Here is a 12,320-nt window from a genome sequence, read left to right as displayed (position 1 = left end):
TAAGTACAATATATGTGCAAACCGAGGTGGTGCAAGTATGTACAATAGAATTATAAAAAAAATACATACTTACAGTAAAATGCGTATTTATAAGGAGTTACAAAGACAAAGTTTATCATTGGTTATGTGAGGGCTGTTAATGAAAACCCCAAGTCTGACCTTGTTATGAGATACAGGGTGGCCGTCTCAGACAGTGAGGGATGTCTAATGCCCCAAGTTGGCCTGATACCTCCTGGCACTCACCTCGTCATCTATCTGTGTGTGTGTGTGTGTGTGTCCATGTGTGCTGTTGGCCGGAGAAACACAGAGTACTGTAACCATCATCTGCTGCCATATGAATCATGCTGTAGCCCAGGAGGTGAGCTTGTGCCATGGTTCTTCTTTCCATCTGCTCTGCTCTGGGGTTTTAGGACGTGTCTGGGCTGCTGGCTGATCCCAGGAAAGGATGAAGGTAGCCATGTCAGGGTTTTTCAGAGATATTTCTTCAGCAGACAATGATGAAAATCTTTGGTTATGTTCGATGCAGGGTAGTGGATGGGATAAACTTCTGTTTTTGTAGCTGATGTTAAGTTTTATATAAACAGAGCGAGCACTACTGCAGTATACTGTATGTAAACCATTTGGCACCAACGCAGCTGTTCAACTTCAAATAAACGCAAAGTGTGAAACATTTAAATCAGTATAGTATAAATCAAAGAAAATGAACAAATTCCAAAGACAAACTGATTCATCATCTTATTTTTTTATTTATGTTTGAAGCAGAAGAAAAAAACTCCAAGACAAATTCCATACCGAACAGACTTTACCTGCTGGTCCTCTCTGCTGCCACGATTAACTGTGGACGCCCACGTTCCAGGTAAGAAGCGGACCGGTGGCTCAGGGCCAGATAGTTGACCTGGTTGGGTTCATTGATTCTGGAAGTTTTTCTGTGAGCAAGATGGTCCCTGTTGTCTCTATGGTGAAGTATTGCTGCCCTCCAGGGAAGGCAGTAGGTTGTATAGTTATCTCCTGATTGGGCAAAATCACTACCCTGAAACCACACAACCTACTACCTCACCCCGTTCGAACATCAGAAAGGTCCTACATGTTGGCAAGCTTTGGTGTAACATGTACTGAAGATCTATTATGGTGGAGTGATGTATATACACTGTCCATTGTCTTATACGTAATAAATACATCCTCAAACCTTTTTAGATTTTGAAGACGTTCACACTTCATATAATTGAAGTCGATTGGACTTGGAAGCCATGGAGCTCTGACAAAAATCCTAAACTACTGTTATTATCATATATAAAAAAACAAAAACAGAAATAAGAGCTAAGGAAAGACAATTAAATGAGAGCAGGTTTGTGTAAAAGGTTATACAATATACAGTGTCTGATGAGATATGAAGACAATATATTGTATAATATTTAAGAATAGGTTTTATTGACCACAAAGTCTTAAAGTGCAACCATTAAAATCACGAGATGGAAAACTACCCAAAGCAACTACAAAGACCTACCTCGATCAAATGCTGCAAATGAGTTATGTTATCTTAGCGGGTAAACGTGCACATTCCAGTGTTGATCCAGATCCAAAAGCTTCAACAATGACATCTGATGACATTACAGCCACTTCAGGAAAGACAGTAAGTTGTATAGTTATCTGACAGGAAGGGTATGACCCTAAAACTATACAACCTACTACCTCACCCCAAAGGACAGTCTTTGAAAACAAAGTCGTTTCAGGTCCCCATTCATGCAGGTAATCCGCTTTGACACACCTCAATGAATACAAAACAGCGTTTATGATTCACAGAAACACAAATACACATGCCACTCTCCTCTGGGACACCTCACCAGTGTGACAGGACTGTGTGTTCAGAACACAAGGTGACGACTGGGTCACTGGGTTCATGGCTAGAAATTCAAATGATCCCACAAGGTGCATTACCCCCAAGCAAATTGTATAGACAAGACATTTCCATATTCAAAATAACTTGGAAAATAATCCTGTAAATAACTTAAAGGGTACTGTGACATTAAAGGATAAGCTATTAAAATGCAACATTCTGTTCATTAAAGGTGGAGTGCGGAGTCTAGGTAATGTGATTCTAATCCAATAAACTTTTTGTTCAAATTCAGAAAATAACTCCTGATGGTTTGCTAGCTTTTCACTCTGTGTGTGCGCTAAAAATAAAAAAAGCTGATGATTGTACACCGCCCTTGCTTTTTAAATGGGAAACAAACAGAGTGGACCGAGCCACACAACATTAACTTGTTATTCAAGCTATTCTGGGATTTTTTGTGTCATGTAATGTTACATTACTTGCTCATGGACATTCGGCTTACGTTCTAGTTTTCCAAAACATGCTGTTGTTGTGATGCTAGATAGTAGCAGGAGACGTGAGAGTATTGCCAATATATGGCGATACTAGTATCAAACAATATGTGAAAAACCCTCTGTGGTAGAACTGCTTGCAAGTTATTTGCAACCTGTGACATGGGATTGTGTGTAGAAATGACTTTGTTTTAAAGAGGTACAAGTCAAGAAGACTGGGAACCACTGCCACTACCACATAGCATTTCTGTTTACATACAATAAATTGCAAAAAATAAACATTACAAAAGAATCTTTACTAGTGCTGCAAAATTACGATATTGTGTTTTTTTCTGCAGTATATATTGCGATATGAAAAAATACAGGAAATTTCACCGGATGTATTGCAGTTTGTTATTCATGTACAGAATGATAATCATAATTTTCATAATTGGAGCACTTTAAAAATCTATACTCCTCTAACAAAACTAAAAGCACCCTCTTACTTATACCACACTTGGGTCAGCCCTCTGCCACCCCTCCAGAAATCAGCTTCACTTTCGGTGAATGGTACGCGACTCTGACACTGGCCTGGCATGGACAAGTGGAGAGAGAACAGGTGGAGAGATATCTGGGAAAAAACAACACGTTTCTTAATAGACAATACAAATTAACTTCTGTGTGGCAGTTTTTACATGTAATCTAACATTTACAATGATGTGTTTAGGGTACGGACCGGCTCCTTGGCAGTAACTTTTTAACTTTTACCCCGCGCTGGAACAAGGTACCACTGATAATGGAAATACACGCTCTCAAAAGCTGCCTTGCATAACTAAACTGCTCCTCTAGCATCCAGGTGACATTATCTGTGACAGCAGCTACTTTGCGTACCTGTTTACAGGCAGGTGATATGCAGACTCTGCATGCACAGCGATCAGTTCCCAATGTGCTCTGGCGAAAGGGTGCACTTGATTAGTTTATCAAGCAACCAAATACAATCAAGAGAACTGATCAATCTCTCTGTATCCGACAACCATTAAATTGGACTAAATTATGTAATATCAGATGGGCTTTTTTGTAGATTAGTCATGGAAAATGAGACCTAGTGAGTTTTCCTTTTGTATCAAGCAGCACAAAAGTTAAAAAGTCTTTGAGTTAATTTACTGTACTCGACATAGCCTGTCCTGCAGTGTGACTAGTGCACATCGCAATATCGATGCTGAAACAATATATAGTACAGCCCTTATCTGTACTGATTCCATTTTTCCCTTTTTTCTCACTACTGCTTCAGAGAGGAGAGTGTTAACATTAGTGTCTAGTGTTGACAGTGGGCGAGCTCAAGCTAGCTCATATCCTGGCCCACATGTGCGAAGCAGAGGGCTGCAGCTGCTGCTGTTAATGTTTCTCACCTGCTCTGTAACACGCAGTGAAGTGGGGGAAACACTGGCATATCGCCTCCTCCTTCCATTGTGGTTTCAGCAGCATGTCAGGTAGCCTTCTGCAACAAAGGAAACAGAGAACATACCTCGACACAATGCTTTTTAGATTTGACTCTCGTGAGATCAATCGCAAACACCACAGTGGCTGACAGTTTTTACAAGAGGGTTTTTGATTCTCGGGCGAAAACATGGAGTCTGGGTTTGCTTGCAATTTGCGTATGTGTATTTACAGTAAGCTTGTTAGAAATTCTGTATGGCTCATACTTTGTGTTCTGAAAGAAAAGCACACCATCCTGCATGTTTAACTGTCACACAATCTGCTGAAACAAAGTCATATCAGTGTAATCTTTGTCAGCATGTACCTCTACAGTAATATTGTTGTCTGTAAAGGCACAAATGTACAGCACAGCACAATACAGAATGGTGTTTCTTGAGCTGCGAGGCCCCATTGTGTCTGCTCAGTGGTTAAGTCTGAGGCTCTTTACATTATTCAACACTGCCGTACTTACAGTACACCATAGCAGTGGATGAGTAGATTGGAAGTATGCAAGCACACACCCCTACAGGATAACAAACACACACGAGGAGCACACACAGAGATAAGCAGACAGAAGGAAAAGTGCAGTATAGCACACACATACAGTAATTACAAAGAAATGGACAAACAGCACCACAAAGAAAGGATACCATACAGAGACTTAATTTACTCTTAAATAAAAAGTTGTTATGAATATATACAAACTAAGCAATGTTTAAGCTTTAGTATTAATTTAATTTAATTTAGCATTAAGTCTTGATTTTAAGGGGGCCTAAACAGTAACGACATATAAACTGTCTGCCCTGCATAGAGCATTTCGCCATTCATATCACAGTCTATTCTCATTGTGCAGCCCTGCAAAATACTGAGCGGTGTGGGGTCCAGACTTCATAAGGTAAGGTCAAGGCACACTGTCCTCTCAGTCTGCTGACTGGACATACTTCAATCTAATATAGTAGATGGCTCTGGGGTCCTGACCAACAGAGTGCATGTCCAGGAAAGCTATTGCTTTCAAGTGAAGCCAGGTGCTATCATCCAGTGACAGGGAAATATTCACACTCACACCCACACACATATACTGCAGAGGAACGATATGCAATGCAAGCATGCACGCACGCGCACGCACGCACGCACACACACACACACACACTTTTTTATGACTCTTAACACAGTTATACAATACAATCTAAAAACACCTCATTTACTAACAGCTTGCCCACCTGAAAATCTAGCCTTCTTAAAATTGTGCAAGCTCAGCAAGCGCTCCTTCACTTGAAAGCACAGCGTCTAACTGATACACTGCTTCAGCTTTCAGCACCTCCATTAGCTGGTGGAGTGCAAAGTCCTACTTTCTACACCTCATCGTCTCATATTGTCACACAAACATATACCCTTTGGGACAACGCATAACCAGATACACAGACGCGTACAAGGACATAGTTTGGAATACATGCACATGTGCACATTCACACACAAACATGAACAAAAAATACTAGAGGGAGAAATAATAGAGGGAAAAGGCAAAACACAATATTCATTTACCTCATTACATTTTCACACAGCGTTCACAGCAAAAGGCACACACTGCTTAAAAAGCCACTTTAATTCAATCACACTTCAGTCTAAGTGCTACAGTGCCTATCAATCAATACTGAAGCCAAGTTTCACTGCAGTGATAGTAAGATGGAGTGGAGTGCTGTGACCTTGTAACCAGATCTTTGGGGTTCTGGTGGTCTGTGGTCACTCAGTGTGGTGGGTAATTCAGAAAAAGAAGATGGACATTTACATAATATGCATCCCTAACCCTTATAATTTTCTATAAATGTATTCTCACACGCCACGCTATAATTAAAAACATTACAATTACAGGTCCGATGTGTAACAGCTGATCTATTGTCAGAAATGGGAAATAATATGAAACTATGTTTTCATTAGAGTATAATCACCTGAAAATAAGAAACGTTATGTTTTTTGTAAACTGGGGACTTTGATGTTCCAAACTCATTTTATACTATGACAGTTTTGCAATTAGACAAAAAATGGCAATATATTATCTTGCTTACAGTATCACAATATAATCATAACCCCTATATTGTGATATGTATCATATCGCCTGATTCTTGTCAAACACAGACCTATTGTCAAGCCACTTTTTTAACTTTCGTTTAAGGGTTTTGTAGAAACATACCTTTATATTCCTGACGGTACTGTAAGCAATCGGTACCAAGACCTAGGTTTTATATTGGCACCAATATGGAACAATTCAAATGTAGGATTCACTGTAGAAAAGTTGCTGCTTCACTGTGGCTCACTGGTCATCTTTATTTAGGCAACTTGGTGAGTTTCAGCACTTCAGACTCTCAGATTTACCCTTCTCTTCAGCCTAGCCTTTGTTGATCCCTTGTGGCATCAAGATTATATTTAGTACTTATGGTTAGGTTGCAAGTATGTTTATGCACACTATATGTACTCATTAGTCCTTGTGTTTATACATGTGTGGCTTCCCTTATATCACGGATGTGGTCAGGAATACCTAGATGCTTGCGTGCATGTATTTTCCTCCTGTCTGTATACATCTACATGTGTGCCCTGCTACAAGTGAAGTGGTGTCTGGGCACAGACAGAAGGAATCCAGATAGACACGGTGGAGCATTTATAAAGGGAAGCATGGCTTCTGTGCCCCCCCGCAGCCCCTTTGGGTAGCACAGCAGGCATGACCCATCTATTTATACCAGGGCCAGGGGGGAGGCAGGAGGAGGGGGAGGACAGGAGCAAGGGAAGAGGAGAGGCTGCATGGGCAGGTCCTGTTACACATGCCAGGGGGGATGGCTGGGGCAAGCCACAGGGGGATTCTGCTCAAAGTCAGACGGGCTGACCTCCCCGTCACCTCTGCATGAGGCAGATATTGAGCTTGCAAACCTTGTGTGAGTGTGTGTGAGGAGAGTGAAAGAAGAGGGAGTTTATAGGTGTATATGAAGGCCTTTTAATACGTTATAAGCCTATGGCTGTGCATTAATGCACTTGTGTATGTGTGTGTGGATCAATGTATGCATACGTGTGTGGGGTCTGTATGTACTCACGCCTATGTGCATAATATGTGTGTCTGCCTGTCAGACTGTGAGATGAACCGGCCCCAGTGACCCCCCCCCCAATCCCAACTCCCATCCCCCAGCAGAGCCATAAACATGCCAGGTGAAGAGGGCTGGATTAGGCAGAGTTAGCTGATCCCAGTGTGGCCCCCCGGCCCCATCTTTAGAGGTAAAAAACGACCCCAATCATTGTAATGACAGGGCGCGCAGCATGGGTTGCCCAGACCACTCAGCCCAACCTTACCAGCTGCTTCTCATCTCTCACACACATTATACAGTCACATGTACATAGAGAAACATATACACACTTGCATGCACACATACATGGTAAGGCTACAGGATGCACAGCAGGGCGCAGGACTATAGAAAGGTCTACACGGAAACAACTTGTTTACAAAGGGTTGGTGGATATCTATTACAACTGCATATCCGGACACCTAAACATAATGCATTTTAGTAGGTTTGATTGTGCTAATTAATCCATATGGTAGCCTATATCAGGCTGTAAAGAAAAGAAACACTGATGCTTTATAATCTGTTAATCCACATGAATCATAGGAAGTTTAAAAATGACCAACATGACTTTAGGCTTACATGGTTAATAGCATTATATAAGGCTTTGATAAACTGGATATGGCGAATTAGAAGTCACATTCAACAAGTCCATTAGATGATGTTTTCAGCAGTTTTCTGTCTCATTGTAATGTGATATTTTCCCCACAATGCACTATGTATATGTCATAGAAATACATCAAATATTGTGTATTTTTTGCTCATGTAAAGATTCACAGGCTCAGTCCTTGTGCCACCATGCTAATGGAAGCTGGTGAAACGTGCATTGCCATGTGGCTGCTCATAACCTGTAGGGCCCCTGTCTATTAGGAGAAGTCTATAGTCCTGACACGTCTTCATGCCCAGTTCTGCTCTGGCCTGCCTGCAGGGCCCCTTTCAGCTTGGGCAGTGCCCCATCGAGCTACATCTGTCGCCAGCTATATTTAGAGGGTGGGACAAATACCTTTCTCCCTGGATATGAACTTCAGCTGACAGACAGAAGGCCAGAGTAGGCAGACAGGAATCTGCACAGTTTGTAACCTTGAAGAGCTTGTTAGCCCCAGGCTACAGCTGACTGTAGTCACACTCACTACAGTGGTTAGCAGTTACAGCAGAAAGCTAAGGCTGTAAATACAGCACAGTTGACCACAGTTAGCATTGAAAAGCTGGATTTGGCAGCAGTTATTAGAGCCAGTGCCTATAGTTCCAGGACTGCTGCCAACATGAGGGAGAATATACGGTAATGTATTTCGATATATAGAGATTTAGTACTTTTCCCTCTGTGAGTTATAATAATGAATGAATTTCTGTGGATTTAAATCCCCTTCAAATAGTCCTACATTTCTGCCTATAAGCATTTGTGTGTGTGGCATTGCCAGCGAGGCAGCCAGTGTGTGATATGTGACCATGTTGCATAGCCATCTGCTATATATAACCGTAAACAAACGCAGGCAGGCCAGCTTCACAGTATCATTTCCAAGAGGTCTAGGCCGGGTAAATGTATTCATGCTTTGGTCTCTGGGTAGATGCTGTAGAGATATGCCCTAGAAACAGGCCATGGTTATGCAATAGCATTCATAATTCATTCCACAAACACAATATGGAGGCCACTCTGTCCCATATGCAAACACATGGCCAGATTAAGGAGTGGGGAGCCAAAGGGGACAGAGTGCATTCTTAACTGTTAGCAAAGCCATTGACTATCCATCTGTCTCAATGACAGCTTGTCTGTGACAGGCCTAAATAGGCCAGGTCTTACTGCTGGAGGGACCTCTGCTATAATTTGCACCTAGAGTCTAAATCAGTTACATGCCAGCAAAGATACACACTGACAGTACATTTTTACAGCATCTCCCTCAAGCAGATACAGATATAGCCAGATATACACTCATTATCATAGTTTATAGTGAGTAAATTATTTCATTATTATGAAACTCAAATGGGGATCAAATGACAAAGAACACAAATGACAAATACATTTCCTGAGATGTCAGTTTTCACTCTTTTCACTATTACATATCATGTAATGATAGTGTATGCTAAAATACTGGAGGATTGTGTGTGACTTTGTGTGAAGTTTAGCAATGGGATGATTCTTCTTTTTAAAAGAAAAGCAGCAGCAGCCACCTACTGGAAGCTTGATATATTATCTGTGGTCTTGGGGTCAGATGAAGAGGAGGATTTTAATAACATCTGCACATGTAATCAAATGCCTGGCACATGCAGAATTCCAGAGCCCCACGCAGCTAGCTACTGTAGCTAGAGGTTGTATGGGAGGGTTACTAAGTGCATATGATACAGGCACAGTGGGGTTTAAAGCTACAGCTAACAGTGCGCTGTGGTTAGGGTGGAGACAGGTACATGAGCAGAGGTTAAAGCTTTACCCATGCACGCTGGCTCTAGAGCAGTTGCTATGGGTGGGGTGGAGGAGAGAGGGAGGACTGATGGAGGGTGGAAGGGGGTCATGAAGCTGTGGGCCCTGCCAGCACATTTGCCCAAAAGGAAAAGAACCGTTTATGGCGTCCACCCAAGGTCAGCCCTTTGAGAAGAAGAGCTGGGAAGGGTCCAGAGGGGAGGCTGCTTGTTTGTATGCACTCGGCAACAAATGAAAATGACATATCAAAAAAGGCATATTAAGTATTCTATCATTGCACACTGGAGCACCTCTTTTCTCCAGTTCCTGTCTGTTTATTTTAATTTGCTTCTTAACCCAGCATCCAGTTGCACCCACTTTTTCTCCCCCACTTTACTTTGTCCCTCTTATCCTGCTACCTGACTACTTTGGCAGCGATACACAAAATGGCGGCAGAGAGCTGAGAGCTGGAAGGCAGAAAGTGGAAGCCATTTTCTAACAGACCCAGGCCCCGATACAGAGAGAGTCAAGACTTTCTATGCCTAGTGGACAATTAAGGGTACACCCCGAGTGTGCACTAAAGATTATGTTTGTTTTTGTTTTTTTTATCTACTGCACTAACAAGCCATTGGGACCACTTGGCCTTTTAAATGGGATAAAGGCACACTATACAGCCATTATGATTTAATCTAATGCAGGCTCACATTATAAGTCTCACAAAGAGAAAAAAAAAATAGATGTAGCCAGAGCAAGTTACATGCCATGCATATAACAAATGAAACGTACGCAGCATCTTATTACAGACTTTATCTCATTAAATGAAATGCAAGACAATACAACCGCATTACAATACATCATTAAATAACAACATATTAAATTTACAATACATTATGGTACTTACAATGCTGCTGAGATCGCCAGTCTGTCTGTCCATGATTTCACTTGTTGACCGAATTGTTTGTGCCTGTGGCTGAATTCAAAACCAGTCTTACTGCCTACAAGAGGTAGAGAGGGATAGAGAAAGGAAGAAAAAAAACAATAGAGAGAAGCAGAAACAGAGAGAGTGATCAGTTGGAGAGCCAACAGCAGCAGCAGTAACAGAGGGCTGTAGGGGCTCCTCTCTGTAGCCTGTTTACTAATAAGCTCGCCCCACGGTCTTGCCTGGCCAAGGAAACTCATTAGTGGAACATGTAACACGCCGCACCCTCTCTGCTGGCCTGTACAGCGGCCAACTCTCACTGCCGCATGCTCACCCAACACCAACACACAAGCTCCGCCGTGGCCTTGGCCTTGCCCAGTAGCACCCACTCGCTGCATACATGCTCACACTTTGGCATGCTGTATTACTGAAAGCCTACACTGTCATGTGTGTGGGTGAAGTGGCGCATATGCAAGCATAAAAAGTGATTTTCTAAAGATGCGGCACAGTATGTTCATGTTCACACATGAGGGCATGTACTGTAAAGACTGCGTGGCGTTACTGTACGAGGCGGCTTCTGACATGTGCCTGTGTTATCTTGTGCATACGTAGGCGTGTGATGCCAGGACCATCTGTGTGGAGGTAATATGGTACAAAGGAAAACAGAGGTAGTTAGTCTTCATTAGTCAAATCTCAGGTTGCGGAAAAATAAAAAGGGCGACAGAGATAAAGAAAGACGTGAGGGCTGTCCTCTAGCAGACCAAGGAGGACACTGCCAAATAAAAGGCCCCCATTCAGTGTGGCGGCGACTGCGGCTGCTGAAGGGTGATAATTCTGTACAATTGCAGCACAGGACACGGCCTTGCCGGGGAAGGGTCTTTATATATTGTTTCTTACGTTTGTAATTACAGTTCAGTGCCTTGGTCGCCGCCAGCACATGTTTATGGGCTCATGAGTAACCCAACTCCTCCAGCCCATGGAGGGAGATTCATGTCCGAGCTGTGCACTCACTGCACTCTGTGTGTGAGTGTATGTGTTTTTTGTGTGTATATGCATGTTGATGACTCATGAAGCCTGGGCGAGTTTGTGCAGAGATCCACAGTATATTAGCATATACCACATGGATGGCTGCAAGTATTAGGAAAAACCCACTATGTATAGATATATAATGTATACATCTTTTAAACTGATCCCAATTACAAAATATTTTCGAGGTTGTCTGTTAGGTAGGGCGACTTGTGTGGTTTTTGATTCCAAATCCTGAAATGTTTGGTCACCCTGCCATTACATAGCAGTCTAAACAAGGAAACCTGAATATATAAACAATACTGGAGTGCTGAATTACACAGTACTACAAAGCAGTACTACAGTCGTAGAAATTGCAGTCAAATCAGTAAAAGAAAATGTAAGTAATGACATATCTAAGTATATAGATATATAGTATATTCGATATAGTATATTCAATATTCATTTTTACCGTACTGAAATGAGTAACAAAGACAGCTCGAACCAGCGTAACACTAAGTGTGGAGTAATTTAGTTCAGCACTGATGAACAGTAAGAAAGTGATGAGGTGGGGGTGAGGTAAGGGAAGGGATTTGCAGTATTTTGATAGTTGGAGAGTTGCAGGCGGGGCCTTTCAACACTTCCAACTCTACCTCCAAGTGGAACGATTTTGCTGATTCTACAGTTTTTCTATGACTAAATTACCTTGGCGACAGCAGAGGCCAAAAGCTGAAGAAATATATGGGTGTTGGAAAAGAAAAGTCGGGTGGGCGTAGTTCAGCGTTATCTGGAATATCGCTTTTCCTGGCAGGTACATAAAACAAGTATCTATCTCGACGATGAGTGCTGCGGGACACACACGTGATGCTGTAGACCTCAGACTAAAGAGTCTCTAACACATATTAAATACATAGAGTGGTCAAAGTTTTACTTAAATAATTATAAATATTAATTTGGTTGGGTTAGTTTGACAAATTCCCTTGAGAAAGACTTTTCATTGGGTAAGAAAGGGCCCATGATGTAAAGCAACCAGGTGAACTTTGCACAGGTCTTGTTTCAGAATGTCTGGAGAAAAAGAGGGGAGGTACATGGGAGGAAAATCTACATCATCTGTCACCCCCCCCCC

At 42.1% G+C, this 12,320-nt stretch overlaps 1 long non-coding RNA gene across 9 annotated transcripts in view; it reads right to left on the bottom strand.

Annotated features, from left to right (window-relative positions):
* Window positions 1-726: 726 nt before the first annotated feature.
* LOC118330107 overlaps window positions 727-12,320 on the bottom strand; it is a 41,775-nt gene continuing 30,181 nt past the window's right edge. For all 9 annotated transcript variants that reach the window (XR_004796814.1, XR_004796818.1, XR_004796816.1 and 6 more), the window contains 3 exons: window positions 10,172-10,265; window positions 3,711-3,799; window positions 727-2,932 (listed from right to left, as the gene is read on the bottom strand). This is a non-coding gene — a long non-coding RNA (uncharacterized LOC118330107). The remainder of the gene's footprint in view (window positions 2,933-3,710; window positions 3,800-10,171; window positions 10,266-12,320) is intronic.

Source organism: Morone saxatilis, unplaced genomic scaffold (assembly GCF_004916995.1).
Source record: "Morone saxatilis isolate NCDOM2014 unplaced genomic scaffold, NCSU_SB_2.0 Contig2, whole genome shotgun sequence".
Taxonomy (NCBI): domain Eukaryota; kingdom Metazoa; phylum Chordata; class Actinopteri; family Moronidae; genus Morone; species Morone saxatilis.
This window is presented reverse-complemented; position numbering and strand designations above follow the sequence as displayed.